At 45.6% G+C, this 17,955-nt stretch overlaps 13 non-coding genes across 13 annotated transcripts; all 13 read left to right on the forward strand.

The window, feature by feature from the left end:
- Nucleotides 1-990: 990 nt before the first annotated feature.
- LOC141158076 (U2 spliceosomal RNA) lies at nt 991-1,181 on the forward strand. Its single transcript, XR_012248114.1, has one exon. It is a non-coding gene; the product is annotated as a U2 spliceosomal RNA (small nuclear RNA).
- A 1,120-nt stretch (nt 1,182-2,301) lies between these two features.
- Nucleotides 2,302-2,492, forward strand: LOC141158077 (U2 spliceosomal RNA). Its single transcript, XR_012248115.1, has one exon. It is a non-coding gene; the product is annotated as a U2 spliceosomal RNA (small nuclear RNA).
- A 1,124-nt stretch (nt 2,493-3,616) lies between these two features.
- LOC141158078 (U2 spliceosomal RNA) lies at nt 3,617-3,807 on the forward strand. The gene has a single exon (XR_012248116.1). It is a non-coding gene; the product is annotated as a U2 spliceosomal RNA (small nuclear RNA).
- A 1,121-nt stretch (nt 3,808-4,928) lies between these two features.
- LOC141158079 (U2 spliceosomal RNA) lies at nt 4,929-5,119 on the forward strand. Its single transcript, XR_012248117.1, has one exon. It is a non-coding gene; the product is annotated as a U2 spliceosomal RNA (small nuclear RNA).
- Nucleotides 5,120-6,241: 1,122 nt separating this feature from the next.
- Nucleotides 6,242-6,432, forward strand: LOC141158080 (U2 spliceosomal RNA). The gene has a single exon (XR_012248118.1). It is a non-coding gene; the product is annotated as a U2 spliceosomal RNA (small nuclear RNA).
- Nucleotides 6,433-7,552: 1,120 nt separating this feature from the next.
- LOC141158081 (U2 spliceosomal RNA) lies at nt 7,553-7,743 on the forward strand. Its single transcript, XR_012248119.1, has one exon. It is a non-coding gene; the product is annotated as a U2 spliceosomal RNA (small nuclear RNA).
- Nucleotides 7,744-8,864: 1,121 nt separating this feature from the next.
- Nucleotides 8,865-9,055, forward strand: LOC141158083 (U2 spliceosomal RNA). The gene has a single exon (XR_012248121.1). It is a non-coding gene; the product is annotated as a U2 spliceosomal RNA (small nuclear RNA).
- Nucleotides 9,056-10,172: 1,117 nt separating this feature from the next.
- LOC141158084 (U2 spliceosomal RNA) lies at nt 10,173-10,363 on the forward strand. The gene has a single exon (XR_012248122.1). It is a non-coding gene; the product is annotated as a U2 spliceosomal RNA (small nuclear RNA).
- Nucleotides 10,364-11,486: 1,123 nt separating this feature from the next.
- On the forward strand, nt 11,487-11,677 carry LOC141158085 (U2 spliceosomal RNA). The gene has a single exon (XR_012248123.1). It is a non-coding gene; the product is annotated as a U2 spliceosomal RNA (small nuclear RNA).
- A 1,120-nt stretch (nt 11,678-12,797) lies between these two features.
- LOC141158086 (U2 spliceosomal RNA) lies at nt 12,798-12,988 on the forward strand. Its single transcript, XR_012248124.1, has one exon. It is a non-coding gene; the product is annotated as a U2 spliceosomal RNA (small nuclear RNA).
- Nucleotides 12,989-14,112: 1,124 nt separating this feature from the next.
- Nucleotides 14,113-14,303, forward strand: LOC141158087 (U2 spliceosomal RNA). The gene has a single exon (XR_012248125.1). It is a non-coding gene; the product is annotated as a U2 spliceosomal RNA (small nuclear RNA).
- Nucleotides 14,304-15,424: 1,121 nt separating this feature from the next.
- On the forward strand, nt 15,425-15,615 carry LOC141158088 (U2 spliceosomal RNA). The gene has a single exon (XR_012248126.1). It is a non-coding gene; the product is annotated as a U2 spliceosomal RNA (small nuclear RNA).
- A 1,121-nt stretch (nt 15,616-16,736) lies between these two features.
- Nucleotides 16,737-16,927, forward strand: LOC141158089 (U2 spliceosomal RNA). Its single transcript, XR_012248127.1, has one exon. It is a non-coding gene; the product is annotated as a U2 spliceosomal RNA (small nuclear RNA).
- The last annotated feature ends 1,028 nt before the right edge of the window (nt 16,928-17,955 follow it).

Below are 17,955 nucleotides of genomic sequence, written 5' to 3' on the forward strand. Positions count from 1 at the left end.
AGTTGCAGAAGCCAGATGACAAGCTCATTTTGGTTCAACTTCAGCAACTGTGCATTGCATTGCCATGTAATGTAATGCAATGCTATCTATCTAGCTCTCCCTCTATACTTCCTTTTGGATAAACAGACATATTAGGCAAGCATTTTGGAGCTTTCAAATAAATAACTACAGGTGGTGAGATAAGCTGCACAATATAATTGACCTTTCAGTATATTGTTGCACACACACCATCTATTTAGCAAATGCCCTTGTTATCAACAGCAGCCTTTTAAACTCACCTGAGCTAAGAGGTATGTGAGCTGGTTACTCTGCTGCGCTTAAAATTTCTTTTTTGGTTTGCTACAATGCCTTTTCTGAAACGTTGTCTCCCTCTGCTGGAACACTGACTTCTTTCATTTAATGCCTGCAGACTATAAAAGAGAAACCAACCCAAAAAGTTTGGTTGATTAGTCTGTGGCATTCTTTTAAACTGTTGCTTATGGCGGTCTCTGTGAGCTTCTCAATGACATTCAGCCATCCAGGTATCCCGCCTGCAGTAGACGGAATGTGGCAATGGAACGCTGGCTGCGCGTGTCATAATAGGCTCTGAGCCTTTATATACCTGCGCACAGCAGCAGCCACCTTCAGTCTGCTGCTGGACAGCCAGCAGCAGCAGCAGCAGCAGGAGAGGTAATTAATCAGCAACCCTCCTGCTAAGGGTAGACAGCTGCTCGTTCCACACCCCCCCCCCGCCTTAATTGGTTCTCCTCCCTTCCAACGGTGTTGAGGCGGGTGGGAACAGCCGGGGGTTGAGGGTACTGTGCTAAAAGAGGTGGAGTTATGCAGATCTAAAACGCGTGGATTGCAGCAGCAGCAAGCCGAAAAGTGCAGGCATGTGAGGGATCTAGAGGTTGACAGCATGTCTTCTTAACGGGAGTCCAGGTGGCCATCTCCACAAATGGACTTTTCAGAATCCTTGGGTGGCACCGTAGTCGGAAACCAATTCTGGTTATCGCTTCTCGGCCTTTTGGCTAAGATCAAGTGTAGTATCTGTTCTTATCAGTTTAATATCTGATACGTCCCCTATCTGGGGACCATATATTAAATGGATTTTTAGAACAGGGAGATGGAAAAAGAGCTTGCTCTGTCCACTCCACGCATTGACCTGGTATTGCAGTATCTCCAGGACCGGTGCACCCCTTCTTTAATGCAGTTTCTAAAATCAGAAAGAATTGAATTCAATGCTTTTTGTTCATTTGGCTTGTTTGTCGGATTTTGGGATGGACTCTTTGGCTTTGCTTTTCTTCTCCTCATTGGATTTTTCATGTTAAAAGTTGCAGAAGCCAGATGACAAGCTCATTTTGGTTCAACTTCAGCAACTGTGCATTGCATTGCCATGTAATGTAATGCAATGCTATCTATCTAGCTCTCCCTCTATACTTCCTTTTGGATAAACAGACATATTAGGCAAGCATTTTGGAGCTTTCACCTAAATAACTACAGGTGGTGAGATAAGTTGCACAATATAATTGACCTTTCAGTATATTGTTGCACACACACCATCTATTTAGCAAATGCCCTTGTTATCAACAGCAGCCTTTTAAACTCACCTGAGCTAACAGGTATGTGAGCTGGTTACTCTGCTGCGCTTAAAATTTCTTTTTTGGTTTGCTACAATGCCTTTTCTGAAACGTTGTCTCCCTCTGCTGGAACACTGACTTCTTTCATTTAATGCCTGCAGACTATAAAAGAGAAACCAACCCAAAAAGTTTGGTTGATTAGTCTGTGGCATTCTTTTAAACTGTTGCTTATGGCGGTCTCTGTGAGCTTCTCAGTGACATTCAGCCATCCAGGTATCCCGCCTGCAGTAGACGGAATGTGGCAATGGAACGCTGGCTGCGCGTGTCATAATAGGCTCTGAGCCTTTATATACCTGCGCACAGCAGCAGCCACCTTCAGTCTGCTGCTGGACAGCCAGCAGCAGCAGCAGCAGCAGGAGAGGTAATTAATCAGCAACCCTCCTGCTAAGGGTAGACAGCTGCTCGTTCCACCCCCCCCCCCCGCCTTAATTGGTTCTCCTCCCTTCCAACGGTGTTGAGGCGGGTGGGAACAGCCGGGGGTTGAGGGTACTGTGCTAAAAGAGGTGGAGTTATGCAGATCTAAAACGCGTTGATTGCAGCAGCAGCAAGCCGAAAAGTGCAGGCATGTGAGGGATCTAGAGGTTGACAGCATGTCTTCTTAACGGGAGTCCAGGTGGCCATCTCCACAAATGGACTTTTCAGAATCCTTGGGTGGCACCGTAGTCGGAAACCAATTCTGGTTATCGCTTCTCGGCCTTTTGGCTAAGATCAAGTGTAGTATCTGTTCTTATCAGTTTAATATCTGATACGTCCCCTATCTGGGGACCATATATTAAATGGATTTTTAGAACAGGGAGATGGAAAAAGAGCTTGCTCTGTCCACTCCACGCATTGACCTGGTATTGCAGTATCTCCAGGACCGGTGCACCCCTTCTTTAATGCAGTTTCTAAAATCAGAAAGAATTGAATTCAATGCTTTTTGTTCATTTGGCTTGTTTGTCGGATTTTGGGATGGACTCTTTGGCTTTGCTTTTCTTCTCCTCATTGGATTTTTCATGTTAAAAGTTGCAGAAGCCAGATGACAAGCTCATTTTGGTTCAACTTCAGCAACTGTGCATTGCATTGCCATGTAATGTAATGCAATGCTATCTATCTAGCTCTCCCTCTATACTTCCTTTTGGATAAACAGACATATTAGGCAAGCATTTTGGAGCTTTCACCTAAATAACTACAGGTGGTGAGATAAGCTGCACAATATAATTGACCTTTCAGTATATTGTTGCACACACACCATCTATTTAGCAAATGCCCTTGTTATCAACAGCAGCCTTTTAAACTCACCTGAGCTAACAGGTATGTGAGCTGGTTACTCTGCTGCGCTTAAAATTTCTTTTTTGGTTTGCTACAATGCCTTTTCTGAAACGTTGTCTCCCTCTGCTGGAACACTGACTTCTTTCATTTAATGCCTGCAGACTATAAAAGAGAAACCAACCCAAAAAGTTTGGTTGATTAGTCTGTGGCATTCTTTTAAACTGTTGCTTATGGCGGTCTCTGTGAGCTTCTCAGTGACATTCAGCCATCCAGGTATCCAGCCTGCAGTAGACGGAATGTGGCAATGGAACGCTGGCTGCGCGTGTCATAATAGGCTCTGAGCCTTTATATACCTGCGCACAGCAGCAGCCACCTTCAGTCTGCTGCTGGACAGCCAGCAGCAGCAGCAGCAGCAGGAGAGGTAATTAATCAGCAACCCTCCTGCTAAGGGTAGACAGCTGCTCGTTCCACCCCCCCCCCCCCCCCGCCTTAATTGGTTCTCCTCCCTTCCAACGGTGTTGAGGCGGGTGGGAACAGCCGGGGGTTGAGGGTACTGTGCTAAAAGAGGTGGAGTTATGCAGATCTAAAACGCGTGGATTGCAGCAGCAGCAAGCCGAAAAGTGCAGGCATGTGAGGGATCTAGAGGTTGACAGCATGTCTTCTTAACGGGAGTCCAGGTGGCCATCTCCACAAATGGACTTTTCAGAATCCTTGGGTGGCACCGTAGTCGGAAACCAATTCTGGTTATCGCTTCTCGGCCTTTTGGCTAAGATCAAGTGTAGTATCTGTTCTTATCAGTTTAATATCTGATACGTCCCCTATCTGGGGACCATATATTAAATGGATTTTTAGAACAGGGAGATGGAAAAAGAGCTTGCTCTGTCCACTCCACGCATTGACCTGGTATTGCAGTATCTCCAGGACCGGTGCACCCCTTCTTTAATGCAGTTTCTAAAATCAGAAAGAATTGAATTCAATGCTTTTTGTTCATTTGGCTTGTTTGTCGGATTTTGGGATGGACTCTTTGGCTTTGCTTTTCTTCTCCTCATTGGATTTTTCATGTTAAAAGTTGCAGAAGCCAGATGACAAGCTCATTTTGGTTCAACTTCAGCAACTGTGCATTGCATTGCCATGTAATGTAATGCAATGCTATCTATCTAGCTCTCCCTCTATACTTCCTTTTGGATAAACAGACATATTAGGCAAGCATTTTGGAGCTTTCACCTAAATAACTACAGGTGGTGAGATAAGCTGCACAATATAATTGACCTTTCAGTATATTGTTGCACACACACCATCTATTTAGCAAATGCCCTTGTTATCAACAGCAGCCTTTTAAACTCACCTGAGCTAACAGGTATGTGAGCTGGTTACTCTGCTGCGCTTAAAATTTCTTTTTTGGTTTGCTACAATGCCTTTTCTGAAACGTTGTCTCCCTCTGCTGGAACACTGACTTCTTTCATTTAATGCCTGCAGACTATAAAAGAGAAACCAACCCAAAAAGTTTGGTTGATTAGTCTGTGGCATTCTTTTAAACTGTTGCTTATGGCGGTCTCTGTGAGCTTCTCAGTGACATTCAGCCATCCAGGTATCCCGCCTGCAGTAGACGGAATGTGGCAACGGAACGCTGGCTGCGCGTGTCATAATAGGCTCTGAGCCTTTATATACCTGCGCACAGCAGCAGCCACCTTCAGTCTGCTGCTGGACAGCCAGCAGCAGCAGCAGCAGCAGGAGAGGTAATTAATCAGCAACCCTCCTGCTAAGGGTAGACAGCTGCTCGTTCCACCCCCCCCCCCCCGCCTTAATTGGTTCTCCTCCCTTCCAACGGTGTTGAGGCGGGTGGGAACAGCCGGGGGTTGAGGGTACTGTGCTAAAAGAGGTGGAGTTATGCAGATCTAAAACGCGTGGATTGCAGCAGCAGCAAGCCGAAAAGTGCAGGCATGTGAGGGATCTAGAGGTTGACAGCATGTCTTCTTAACGGGAGTCCAGGTGGCCATCTCCACAAATGGACTTTTCAGAATCCTTGGGTGGCACCGTAGTCGGAAACCAATTCTGGTTATCGCTTCTCGGCCTTTTGGCTAAGATCAAGTGTAGTATCTGTTCTTATCAGTTTAATATCTGATACGTCCCCTATCTGGGGACCATATATTAAATGGATTTTTAGAACAGGGAGATGGAAAAAGAGCTTGCTCTGTCCACTCCACGCATTGACCTGGTATTGCAGTATCTCCAGGACCGGTGCACCCCTTCTTTAATGCAGTTTCTAAAATCAGAAAGAATTGAATTCAATGCTTTTTGTTCATTTGGCTTGTTTGTCGGATTTTGGGATGGACTCTTTGGCTTTGCTTTTCTTCTCCTCATTGGATTTTTCATGTTAAAAGTTGCAGAAGCCAGATGACAAGCTCATTTTGGTTCAACTTCAGCAACTGTGCATTGCATTGCCATGTAATGTAATGCAATGCTATCTATCTAGCTCTCCCTCTATACTTCCTTTTGGATAAACAGACATATTAGGCAAGCATTTTGGAGCTTTCACCTAAATAACTACAGGTGGTGAGATAAGCTGCACAATATAATTGACCTTTCAGTATATTGTTGCACACACACCATCTATTTAGCAAATGCCCTTGTTATCAACAGCAGCCTTTTAAACTCACCTGAGCTAACAGGTATGTGAGCTGGTTACTCTGCTGCGCTTAAAATTTCTTTTTTGGTTTGCTACAATGCCTTTTCTGAAACGTTGTCTCCCTCTGCTGGAACACTGACTTCTTTCATTTAATGCCTGCAGACTATAAAAGAGAAACCAACCCAAAAAGTTTGGTTCATTAGTCTGTGGCATTCTTTTAAACTGTTGCTTATGGCGGTCTCTGTGAGCTTCTCAGTGACATTCAGCCATCCAGGTATCCCGCCTGCAGTAGACGGAATGTGGCAATGGAACGCTGGCTGCGCGTGTCATAATAGGCTCTGAGCCTTTATATACCTGCGCACAGCAGCAGCCACCTTCAGTCTGCTGCTGGACAGCCAGCAGCAGCAGCAGCAGCAGGAGAGGTAATTAATCAGCAACCCTCCTGCTAAGGGTAGACAGCTGCTCGTTCCACCCCCCCCCCCCCCGCCTTAATTGGTTCTCCTCCCTTCCAACGGTGTTGAGGCGGGTGGGAACAGCCGGGGGTTGAGGGTACTGTGCTAAAAGAGGTGGAGTTATGCAGATCTAAAACGCGTGGATTGCAGCAGCAGCAAGCCGAAAAGTGCAGGCATGTGAGGGATCTAGAGGTTGACAGCATGTCTTCTTAACGGGAGTCCAGGTGGCCATCTCCACAAATGGACTTTTCAGAATCCTTGGGTGGCACCGTAGTCGGAAACCAATTCTGGTTATCGCTTCTCGGCCTTTTGGCTAAGATCAAGTGTAGTATCTGTTCTTATCAGTTTAATATCTGATACGTCCCCTATCTGGGGACCATATATTAAATGGATTTTTAGAACAGGGAGATGGAAAAAGAGCTTGCTCTGTCCACTCCACGCATTGACCTGGTATTGCAGTATCTCCAGGACCGGTGCACCCCTTCTTTAATGCAGTTTCTAAAATCAGAAAGAATTGAATTCAATGCTTTTTGTTCATTTGGCTTGTTTGTCGGATTTTGGGATGGACTCTTTGGCTTTGCTTTTCTTCTCCTCATTGGATTTTTCATGTTAAAAGTTGCAGAAGCCAGATGACAAGCTCATTTTGGTTCAACTTCAGCAACTGTGCATTGCATTGCCATGTAATGTAATGCAATGCTATCTATCTAGCTCTCCCTCTATACTTCCTTTTGGATAAACAGACATATTAGGCAAGCATTTTGGAGCTTTCACCTAAATAACTACAGGTGGTGAGATAAGCTGCACAATATAATTGACCTTTCAGTATATTGTTGCACACACACCATCTATTTAGCAAATGCCCTTGTTATCAACAGCAGCCTTTTAAACTCACCTGAGCTAACAGGTATGTGAGCTGGTTACTCTGCTGCGCTTAAAATTTCTTTTTTGGTTTGCTACAATGCCTTTTCTGAAACGTTGTCTCCCTCTGCTGGAACACTGACTTCTTTCATTTAATGCCTGCAGACTATAAAAGAGAAACCAACCCAAAAAGTTTGGTTGATTAGTCTGTGGCATTCTTTTAAACTGTTGCTTATGGCGGTCTCTGTGAGCTTCTCAGTGACATTCAGCCATCCAGGTATCCCGCCTGCAGTAGACGGAATGTGGCAACGGAACGCTGGCTGCGCGTGTCATAATAGGCTCTGAGCCTTTATATACCTGCGCACAGCAGCAGCCACCTTCAGTCTGCTGCTGGACAGCCAGCAGCAGCAGCAGCAGCAGGAGAGGTAATTAATCAGCAACCCTCCTGCTAAGGGTAGACAGCTGCTCGTTCCACCCCCCCCCCCCGCCTTAATTGGTTCTCCTCCCTTCCAACGGTGTTGAGGCGGGTGGGAACAGCCGGGGGTTGAGGGTACTGTGCTAAAAGAGGTGGAGTTATGCAGATCTAAAACGCGTGGATTGCAGCAGCAGCAAGCCGAAAAGTGCAGGCATGTGAGGGATCTAGAGGTTGACAGCATGTCTTCTTAACGGGAGTCCAGGTGGCCATCTCCACAAATGGACTTTTCAGAATCCTTGGGTGGCACCGTAGTCGGAAACCAATTCTGGTTATCGCTTCTCGGCCTTTTGGCTAAGATCAAGTGTAGTATCTGTTCTTATCAGTTTAATATCTGATACGTCCCCTATCTGGGGACCATATATTAAATGGATTTTTAGAACAGGGAGATGGAAAAAGAGCTTGCTCTGTCCACTCCACGCATTGACCTGGTATTGCAGTATCTCCAGGACCGGTGCACCCCTTCTTTAATGCAGTTTCTAAAATCAGAAAGAATTGAATTCAATGCTTTTTGTTCATTTGGCTTGTTTGTCGGATTTTGGGATGGACTCTTTGGCTTTGCTTTTCTTCTCCTCATTGGATTTTTCATGTTAAAAGTTGCAGAAGCCAGATGACAAGCTCATTTTGGTTCAACTTCAGCAACTGTGCATTGCATTGCCATGTAATGTAATGCAATGCTATCTATCTAGCTCTCCCTCTATACTTCCTTTTGGATAAACAGACATATTAGGCAAGCATTTTGGAGCTTTCACCTAAATAACTACAGGTGGTGAGATAAGCTGCACAATATAATTGACCTTTCAGTATATTGTTGCACACACACCATCTATTTAGCAAATGCCCTTGTTATCAACAGCAGCCTTTTAAACTCACCTGAGCTAACAGGTATGTGAGCTGGTTACTCTGCTGCGCTTAAAATTTCTTTTTTGGTTTGCTACAATGCCTTTTCTGAAACGTTGTCTCCCTCTGCTGGAACACTGACTTCTTTCATTTAATGCCTGCAGACTATAAAAGAGAAACCAACCCAAAAAGTTTGGTTGATTAGTCTGTGGCATTCTTTTAAACTGTTGCTTATGGCGGTCTCTGTGAGCTTCTCAGTGACATTCAGCCATCCAGGTATCCCGCCTGCAGTAGACGGAATGTGGCAACGGAACGCTGGCTGCGCGTGTCATAATAGGCTCTGAGCCTTTATATACCTGCGCACAGCAGCAGCCACCTTCAGTCTGCTGCTGGACAGCCAGCAGCAGCAGCAGCAGCAGGAGAGGTAATTAATCAGCAACCCTCCTGCTAAGGGTAGACAGCTGCTCGTTCCACCCCCCCCCCCCCGCCTTAATTGGTTCTCCTCCCTTCCAACGGTGTTGAGGCGGGTGGGAACAGCCGGGGGTTGAGGGTACTGTGCTAAAAGAGGTGGAGTTATGCAGATCTAAAACGCGTGGATTGCAGCAGCAGCAAGCCGAAAAGTGCAGGCATGTGAGGGATCTAGAGGTTGACAGCATGTCTTCTTAACGGGAGTCCAGGTGGCCATCTCCACAAATGGACTTTTCAGAATCCTTGGGTGGCACCGTAGTCGGAAACCAATTCTGGTTATCGCTTCTCGGCCTTTTGGCTAAGATCAAGTGTAGTATCTGTTCTTATCAGTTTAATATCTGATACGTCCCCTATCTGGGGACCATATATTAAATGGATTTTTAGAACAGGGAGATGGAAAAAGAGCTTGCTCTGTCCACTCCACGCATTGACCTGGTATTGCAGTATCTCCAGGACCGGTGCACCCCTTCTTTAATGCAGTTTCTAAAATCAGAAAGAATTGAATTCAATGCTTTTTGTTAATTTGGCTTGTTTGTCGGATTTTGGGATGGACTCTTTGGCTTTGCTTTTCTTCTCCTCATTGGATTTTTCATGTTAAAAGTTGCAGAAGCCAGATGACAAGCTCATTTTGGTTCAACTTCAGCAACTGTGCATTGCATTGCCATGTAATGTAATGCAATGCTATCTATCTAGCTCTCCCTCTATACTTCCTTTTGGATAAACAGACATATTAGGCAAGCATTTTGGAGCTTTCACCTAAATAACTACAGGTGGTGAGATAAGCTGCACAATATAATTGACCTTTCAGTATATTGTTGCACACACACCATCTATTTAGCAAATGCCCTTGTTATCAACAGCAGCCTTTTAAACTCACCTGAGCTAACAGGTATGTGAGCTGGTTACTCTGCTGCGCTTAAAATTTCTTTTTTGGTTTGCTACAATGCCTTTTCTGAAACGTTGTCTCCCTCTGCTGGAACACTGACTTCTTTCATTTAATGCCTGCAGACTATAAAAGAGAAACCAACCCAAAAAGTTTGGTTGATTAGTCTGTGGCATTCTTTTAAACTGTTGCTTATGGCGGTCTCTGTGAGCTTCTCAGTGACATTCAGCCATCCAGGTATCCCGCCTGCAGTAGACGGAATGTGGCAACGGAACGCTGGCTGCGCGTGTCATAATAGGCTCTGAGCCTTTATATACCTGCGTACAGCAGCAGCCACCTTCAGTCTGCTGCTGGACAGCCAGCAGCAGCAGCAGCAGGAGAGGTAATTAATCAGCAACCCTCCTGCTAAGGGTAGACAGCTGCTCGTTCCACCCCCCCCCCCCGCCTTAATTGGTTCTCCTCCCTTCCAACGGTGTTGAGGCGGGTGGGAACAGCCGGGGGTTGAGGGTACTGTGCTAAAAGAGGTGGAGTTATGCAGATCTAAAACGCGTGGATTGCAGCAGCAGCAAGCCGAAAAGTGCAGGCATGTGAGGGATCTAGAGGTTGACAGCATGTCTTCTTAACGGGAGTCCAGGTGGCCATCTCCACAAATGGACTTTTCAGAATCCTTGGGTGGCACCGTAGTCGGAAACCAATTCTGGTTATCGCTTCTCGGCCTTTTGGCTAAGATCAAGTGTAGTATCTGTTCTTATCAGTTTAATATCTGATACGTCCCCTATCTGGGGACCATATATTAAATGGATTTTTAGAACAGGGAGATGGAAAAAGAGCTTGCTCTGTCCACTCCACGCATTGACCTGGTATTGCAGTATCTCCAGGACCGGTGCACCCCTTCTTTAATGCAGTTTCTAAAATCAGAAAGAATTGAATTCAATGCTTTTTGTTCATTTGGCTTGTTTGTCGGATTTTGGGATGGACTCTTTGGCTTTGCTTTTCTTCTCCTCATTGGATTTTTCATGTTAAAAGTTGCAGAAGCCAGATGACAAGCTCATTTTGGTTCAACTTCAGCAACTGTGCATTGCATTGCCATGTAATGTAATGCAATGCTATCTATCTAGCTCTCCCTCTATACTTCCTTTTGGATAAACAGACATATTAGGCAAGCATTTTGGAGCTTTCACCTAAATAACTACAGGTGGTGAGATAAGCTGCACAATATAATTGACCTTTCAGTATATTGTTGCACACACACCATCTATTTAGCAAATGCCCTTGTTATCAACAGCAGCCTTTTAAACTCACCTGAGCTAACAGGTATGTGAGCTGGTTACTCTGCTGCGCTTAAAATTTCTTTTTTGGTTTGCTACAATGCCTTTTCTGAAACGTTGTCTCCCTCTGCTGGAACACTGACTTCTTTCATTTAATGCCTGCAGACTATAAAAGAGAAACCAACCCAAAAAGTTTGGTTCATTAGTCTGTGGCATTCTTTTAAACTGTTGCTTATGGCGGTCTCTGTGAGCTTCTCAGTGACATTCAGCCATCCAGGTATCCCGCCTGCAGTAGACGGAATGTGGCAATGGAACGCTGGCTGCGCGTGTCATAATAGGCTCTGAGCCTTTATATACCTGCGCACAGCAGCAGCCACCTTCAGTCTGCTGCTGGACAGCCAGCAGCAGCAGCAGCAGCAGGAGAGGTAATTAATCAGCAACCCTCCTGCTAAGGGTAGACAGCTGCTCGTTCCACCCCCCCCCCCCCCCGCCTTAATTGGTTCTCCTCCCTTCCAACGGTGTTGAGGCGGGTGGGAACAGCCGGGGGTTGAGGGTACTGTGCTAAAAGAGGTGGAGTTATGCAGATCTAAAACGCGTGGATTGCAGCAGCAGCAAGCCGAAAAGTGCAGGCATGTGAGGGATCTAGAGGTTGACAGCATGTCTTCTTAACGGGAGTCCAGGTGGCCATCTCCACAAATGGACTTTTCAGAATCCTTGGGTGGCACCGTAGTCGGAAACCAATTCTGGTTATCGCTTCTCGGCCTTTTGGCTAAGATCAAGTGTAGTATCTGTTCTTATCAGTTTAATATCTGATACGTCCCCTATCTGGGGACCATATATTAAATGGATTTTTAGAACAGGGAGATGGAAAAAGAGCTTGCTCTGTCCACTCCACGCATTGACCTGGTATTGCAGTATCTCCAGGACCGGTGCACCCCTTCTTTAATGCAGTTTCTAAAATCAGAAAGAATTGAATTCAATGCTTTTTGTTCATTTGGCTTGTTTGTCGGATTTTGGGATGGACTCTTTGGCTTTGCTTTTCTTCTCCTCATTGGATTTTTCATGTTAAAAGTTGCAGAAGCCAGATGACAAGCTCATTTTGGTTCAACTTCAGCAACTGTGCATTGCATTGCCATGTAATGTAATGCAATGCTATCTATCTAGCTCTCCCTCTATACTTCCTTTTGGATAAACAGACATATTAGGCAAGCATTTTGGAGCTTTCACCTAAATAACTACAGGTGGTGAGATAAGCTGCACAATATAATTGACCTTTCAGTATATTGTTGCACACACACCATCTATTTAGCAAATGCCCTTGTTATCAACAGCAGCCTTTTAAACTCACCTGAGCTAACAGGTATGTGAGCTGGTTACTCTGCTGCGCTTAAAATTTCTTTTTTGGTTTGCTACAATGCCTTTTCTGAAACGTTGTCTCCCTCTGCTGGAACACTGACTTCTTTCATTTAATGCCTGCAGACTATAAAAGAGAAACCAACCCAAAAAGTTTGGTTGATTAGTCTGTGGCATTCTTTTAAACTGTTGCTTATGGCGGTCTCTGTGAGCTTCTCAGTGACATTCAGCCATCCAGGTATCCCGCCTGCAGTAGACGGAATGTGGCAACGGAACGCTGGCTGCGCGTGTCATAATAGGCTCTGAGCCTTTATATACCTGCGCACAGCAGCAGCCACCTTCAGTCTGCTGCTGGACAGCCAGCAGCAGCAGCAGCAGCAGGAGAGGTAATTAATCAGCAACCCTCCTGCTAAGGGTAGACAGCTGCTCGTTCCACCCCCCCCCCCCGCCTTAATTGGTTCTCCTCCCTTCCAACGGTGTTGAGGCGGGTGGGAACAGCCGGGGGTTGAGGGTACTGTGCTAAAAGAGGTGGAGTTATGCAGATCTAAAACGCGTGGATTGCAGCAGCAGCAAGCCGAAAAGTGCAGGCATGTGAGGGATCTAGAGGTTGACAGCATGTCTTCTTAACGGGAGTCCAGGTGGCCATCTCCACAAATGGACTTTTCAGAATCCTTGGGTGGCACCGTAGTCGGAAACCAATTCTGGTTATCGCTTCTCGGCCTTTTGGCTAAGATCAAGTGTAGTATCTGTTCTTATCAGTTTAATATCTGATACGTCCCCTATCTGGGGACCATATATTAAATGGATTTTTAGAACAGGGAGATGGAAAAAGAGCTTGCTCTGTCCACTCCACGCATTGACCTGGTATTGCAGTATCTCCAGGACCGGTGCACCCCTTCTTTAATGCAGTTTCTAAAATCAGAAAGAATTGAATTCAATGCTTTTTGTTCATTTGGCTTGTTTGTCGGATTTTGGGATGGACTCTTTGGCTTTGCTTTTCTTCTCCTCATTGGATTTTTCATGTTAAAAGTTGCAGAAGCCAGATGACAAGCTCATTTTGGTTCAACTTCAGCAACTGTGCATTGCATTGCCATGTAATGTAATGCAATGCTATCTATCTAGCTCTCCCTCTATACTTCCTTTTGGATAAACAGACATATTAGGCAAGCATTTTGGAGCTTTCACCTAAATAACTACAGGTGGTGAGATAAGCTGCACAATATAATTGACCTTTCAGTATATTGTTGCACACACACCATCTATTTAGCAAATGCCCTTGTTATCAACAGCAGCCTTTTAAACTCACCTGAGCTAACAGGTATGTGAGCTGGTTACTCTGCTGCGCTTAAAATTTCTTTTTTGGTTTGCTACAATGCCTTTTCTGAAACGTTGTCTCCCTCTGCTGGAACACTGACTTCTTTCATTTAATGCCTGCAGACTATAAAAGAGAAACCAACCCAAAAAGTTTGGTTGATTAGTCTGTGGCATTCTTTTAAACTGTTGCTTATGGCGGTCTCTGTGAGCTTCTCAGTGACATTCAGCCATCCAGGTATCCCGCCTGCAGTAGACGGAATGTGGCAACGGAACGCTGGCTGCGCGTGTCATAATAGGCTCTGAGCCTTTATATACCTGCGCACAGCAGCAGCCACCTTCAGTCTGCTGCTGGACAGCCAGCAGCAGCAGCAGCAGCAGGAGAGGTAATTAATCAGCAACCCTCCTGCTAAGGGTAGACAGCTGCTCGTTCCACCCCCCCCCCCCCCCCGCCTTAATTGGTTCTCCTCCCTTCCAACGGTGTTGAGGCGGGTGGGAACAGCTGGGGGTTGAGGGTACTGTGCTAAAAGAGGTGGAGTTATGCAGATCTAAAACGCGTGGATTGCAGCAGCAGCAAGCCGAAAAGTGCAGGCATGTGAGGGATCTAGAGGTTGACAGCATGTCTTCTTAACGGGAGTCCAGGTGGCCATCTCCACAAACGGACTTTTCAGAATCCTTGGGTGGCACCGTAGTCGGAAACCAATTCTGGTTATCGCTTCTCGGCCTTTTGGCTAAGATCAAGTGTAGTATCTGTTCTTATCAGTTTAATATCTGATACGTCCCCTATCTGGGGACCATATATTAAATGGATTTTTAGAACAGGGAGATGGAAAAAGAGCTTGCTCTGTCCACTCCACGCATTGACCTGGTATTGCAGTATCTCCAGGACCGGTGCACCCCTTCTTTAATGCAGTTTCTAAAATCAGAAAGAATTGAATTCAATGCTTTTTGTTCATTTGGCTTGTTTGTCGGATTTTGGGATGGACTCTTTGGCTTTGCTTTTCTTCTCCTCATTGGATTTTTCATGTTAAAAGTTGCAGAAGCCAGATGACAAGCTCATTTTGGTTCAACTTCAGCAACTGTGCATTGCATTGCCATGTAATGTAATGCAATGCTATCTATCTAGCTCTCCCTCTATACTTCCTTTTGGATAAACAGACATATTAGGCAAGCATTTTGGAGCTTTCACCTAAATAACTACAGGTGGTGAGATAAGCTGCACAATATAATTGACCTTTCAGTATATTGTTGCACACACACCATCTATTTAGCAAATGCCCTTGTTATCAACAGCAGCCTTTTAAACTCACCTGAGCTAACAGGTATGTGAGCTGGTTACTCTGCTGCGCTTAAAATTTCTTTTTTGGTTTGCTACAATGCCTTTTCTGAAACGTTGTCTCCCTCTGCTGGAACACTGACTTCTTTCATTTAATGCCTGCAGACTATAAAAGAGAAACCAACCCAAAAAGTTTGGTTGATTAGTCTGTGGCATTCTTTTAAACTGTTGCTTATGGCGGTCTCTGTGAGCTTCTCAGTGACATTCAGCCATCCAGGTATCCCGCCTGCAGTAGACGGAATGTGGCAATGGAACGCTGGCTGCGCGTGTCATAATAGGCTCTAAGCCTTTATATACCTGCGCACAGCAGCAGCCACCTTCAGTCTGCTGCTGGACAGCCAGCAGCAGCAGCAGCAGCAGGAGAGGTAATTAATCAGCAACCCTCCTGCTAAGGGTAGACAGCTGCTCGTTCCACCCCCCCCCCCCCGCCTTAATTGGTTCTCCTCCCTTCCAACGGTGTTGAGGCGGGTGGGAACAGCCGGGGGTTGAGGGTACTGTGCTAAAAGAGGTGGAGTTATGCAGATCTAAAACGCGTGGATTGCAGCAGCAGCAAGCCGAAAAGTGCAGGCATGTGAGGGATCTAGAGGTTGACAGCATGTCTTCTTAACGGGAGTCCAGGTGGCCATCTCCACAAATGGACTTTTCAGAATCCTTGGGTGGCACCGTAGTCGGAAACCAATTCTGGTTATCGCTTCTCGGCCTTTTGGCTAAGATCAAGTGTAGTATCTGTTCTTATCAGTTTAATATCTGATACGTCCCCTATCTGGGGACCATATATTAAATGGATTTTTAGAACAGGGAGATGGAAAAAGAGCTTGCTCTGTCCACTCCACGCATTGACCTGGTATTGCAGTATCTCCAGGACCGGTGCACCCCTTCTTTAATGCAGTTTCTAAAATCAGAAAGAATTGAATTCAATGCTTTTTGTTCATTTGGCTTGTTTGTCGGATTTTGGGATGGACTCTTTGGCTTTGCTTTTCTTCTCCTCATTGGATTTTTCATGTTAAAAGTTGCAGAAGCCAGATGACAAGCTCATTTTGGTTCAACTTCAGCAACTGTGCATTGCATTGCCATGTAATGTAATGCAATGCTATCTATCTAGCTCTCCCTCTATACTTCCTTTTGGATAAACAGACATATTAGGCAAGCATTTTGGAGCTTTCACCTAAATAACTACAGGTGGTGAGATAAGCTGCACAATATAATTGACCTTTCAGTATATTGTTGCACACACACCATCTATTTAGCAAATGCCCTTGTTATCAACAGCAGCCTTTTAAACTCACCTGAGCTAACAGGTATGTGAGCTGGTTACTCTGCTGCGCTTAAAATTTCTTTTTTGGTTTGCTACAATGCCTTTTCTGAAACGTTGTCTCCCTCTGCTGGAACACTGACTTCTTTCATTTAATGCCTGCAGACTATAAAAGAGAAACCAACCCAAAAAGTTTGGTTGATTAGTCTGTGGCATTCTTTTAAACTGTTGCTTATGGCGGTCTCTGTGAGCTTCTCAGTGACATTCAGCCATCCAGGTATCCCGCCTGCAGTAGACGGAATGTGGCAATGGAACGCTGGCTGCGCGTGTCATAATAGGCTCTGAGCCTTTATATACCTGCGCACAGCAGCAGCCACCTTCAGTCTGCTGCTGGACAGCCAGCAGCAGCAGCAGCAGCAGGAGAGGTAATTAATCAGCAACCCTCCTGCTAAGGGTAGACAGCTGCTCGTTCCACCCCCCCCCCCCCGCCTTAATTGGTTCTCCTCCCTTCCAACGGTGTTGAGGCGGGTGGGAACAGCCGGGGGTTGAGGGTACTGTGCTAAAAGAGGTGGAGTTATGCAGATCTAAAACGCGTGGATTGCAGCAGCAGCAAGCCGAAAAGTGCAGGCATGTGAGGGATCTAGAGGTTGACAGCATGTCTTCTTAACGGGAGTCCAGGTGGCCATCTCCACAAATGGACTTTTCAGAATCCTTGGGTGGCACCGTAGTCGGAAACCAATTCTGGTTATCGCTTCTCGGCCTTTTGGCTAAGATCAAGTGTAGTATCTGTTCTTATCAGTTTAATATCTGATACGTCCCCTATCTGGGGACCATATATTAAATGGATTTTTAGAACAGGGAGATGGAAAAAGAGCTTGCTCTGTCCACTCCACGCATTGACCTGGTATTGCAGTATCTCCAGGACCGGTGCACCCCTTCTTTAATGCAGTTTCTAAAATCAGAAAGAATTGAATTCAATGCTTTTTGTTCATTTGGCTTGTTTGTCGGATTTTGGGATGGACTCTTTGGCTTTGCTTTTCTTCTCCTCATTGGATTTTTCATGTTAAAAGTTGCAGAAGCCAGATGACAAGCTCATTTTGGTTCAACTTCAGCAACTGTGCATTGCATTGCCATGTAATGTAATGCAATGCTATCTATCTAGCTCTCCCTCTATACTTCCTTTTGGATAAACAGACATATTAGGCAAGCATTTTGGAGCTTTCACCTAAATAACTACAGGTGGTGAGATAAGCTGCACAATATAATTGACCTTTCAGTATATTGTTGCACACACACCATCTATTTAGCAAATGCCCTTGTTATCAACAGCAGCCTTTTAAACTCACCTGAGCTAACAGGTATGTGAGCTGGTTACTCTGCTGCGCTTAAAATTTCTTTTTTGGTTTGCTACAATGCCTTTTCTGAAACGTTGTCTCCCTCTGCTGGAACACTGACTTCTTTCATTTAATGCCTGCAGACTATAAAAGAGAAACCAACCCAAAAAGTTTGGTTGATTAGTCTGTGGCATTCTTTTAAACTGTTGCTTATGGCGGTCTCTGTGAGCTTCTCAGTGACATTCAGCCATCCAGGTATCCCGCCTGCAGTAGACGGAATGTGGCAATGGAACGCTGGCTGCGCGTGTCATAATAGGCTCTGAGCCTTTATATACCTGCGCACAGCAGCAGCCACCTTCAGTCTGCTGCTGGACAGCCAGCAGCAGCAGCAGCAGCAGCAGGAGAGGTAATTAATCAGCAACCCTCCTGCTAAGGGTAGACAGCTGCTCGTTCCACCCCCCCCCCCGCCTTAATTGGTTCTCCTCCCTTCCAACGGTGTTGAGGCGGGTGGGAACAGCCGGGGGTTGAGGGTACTGTGCTAAAAGAGGTGGAGTTATGCAGATCTAAAACGCGTGGATTGCAGCAGCAGCAAGCCGAAAAGTGCAGGCATGTGAGGGATCTAGAGGTTGACA

The sequence above is a fragment of the Phyllobates terribilis genome, unplaced genomic scaffold (assembly GCF_046119375.1).
Source record: "Phyllobates terribilis strain yellow unplaced genomic scaffold, ASM4611937v1 Scaffold_8__6_contigs__length_399053987, whole genome shotgun sequence".
NCBI lineage: Eukaryota > Metazoa > Chordata > Amphibia > Anura > Dendrobatidae > Phyllobates > Phyllobates terribilis.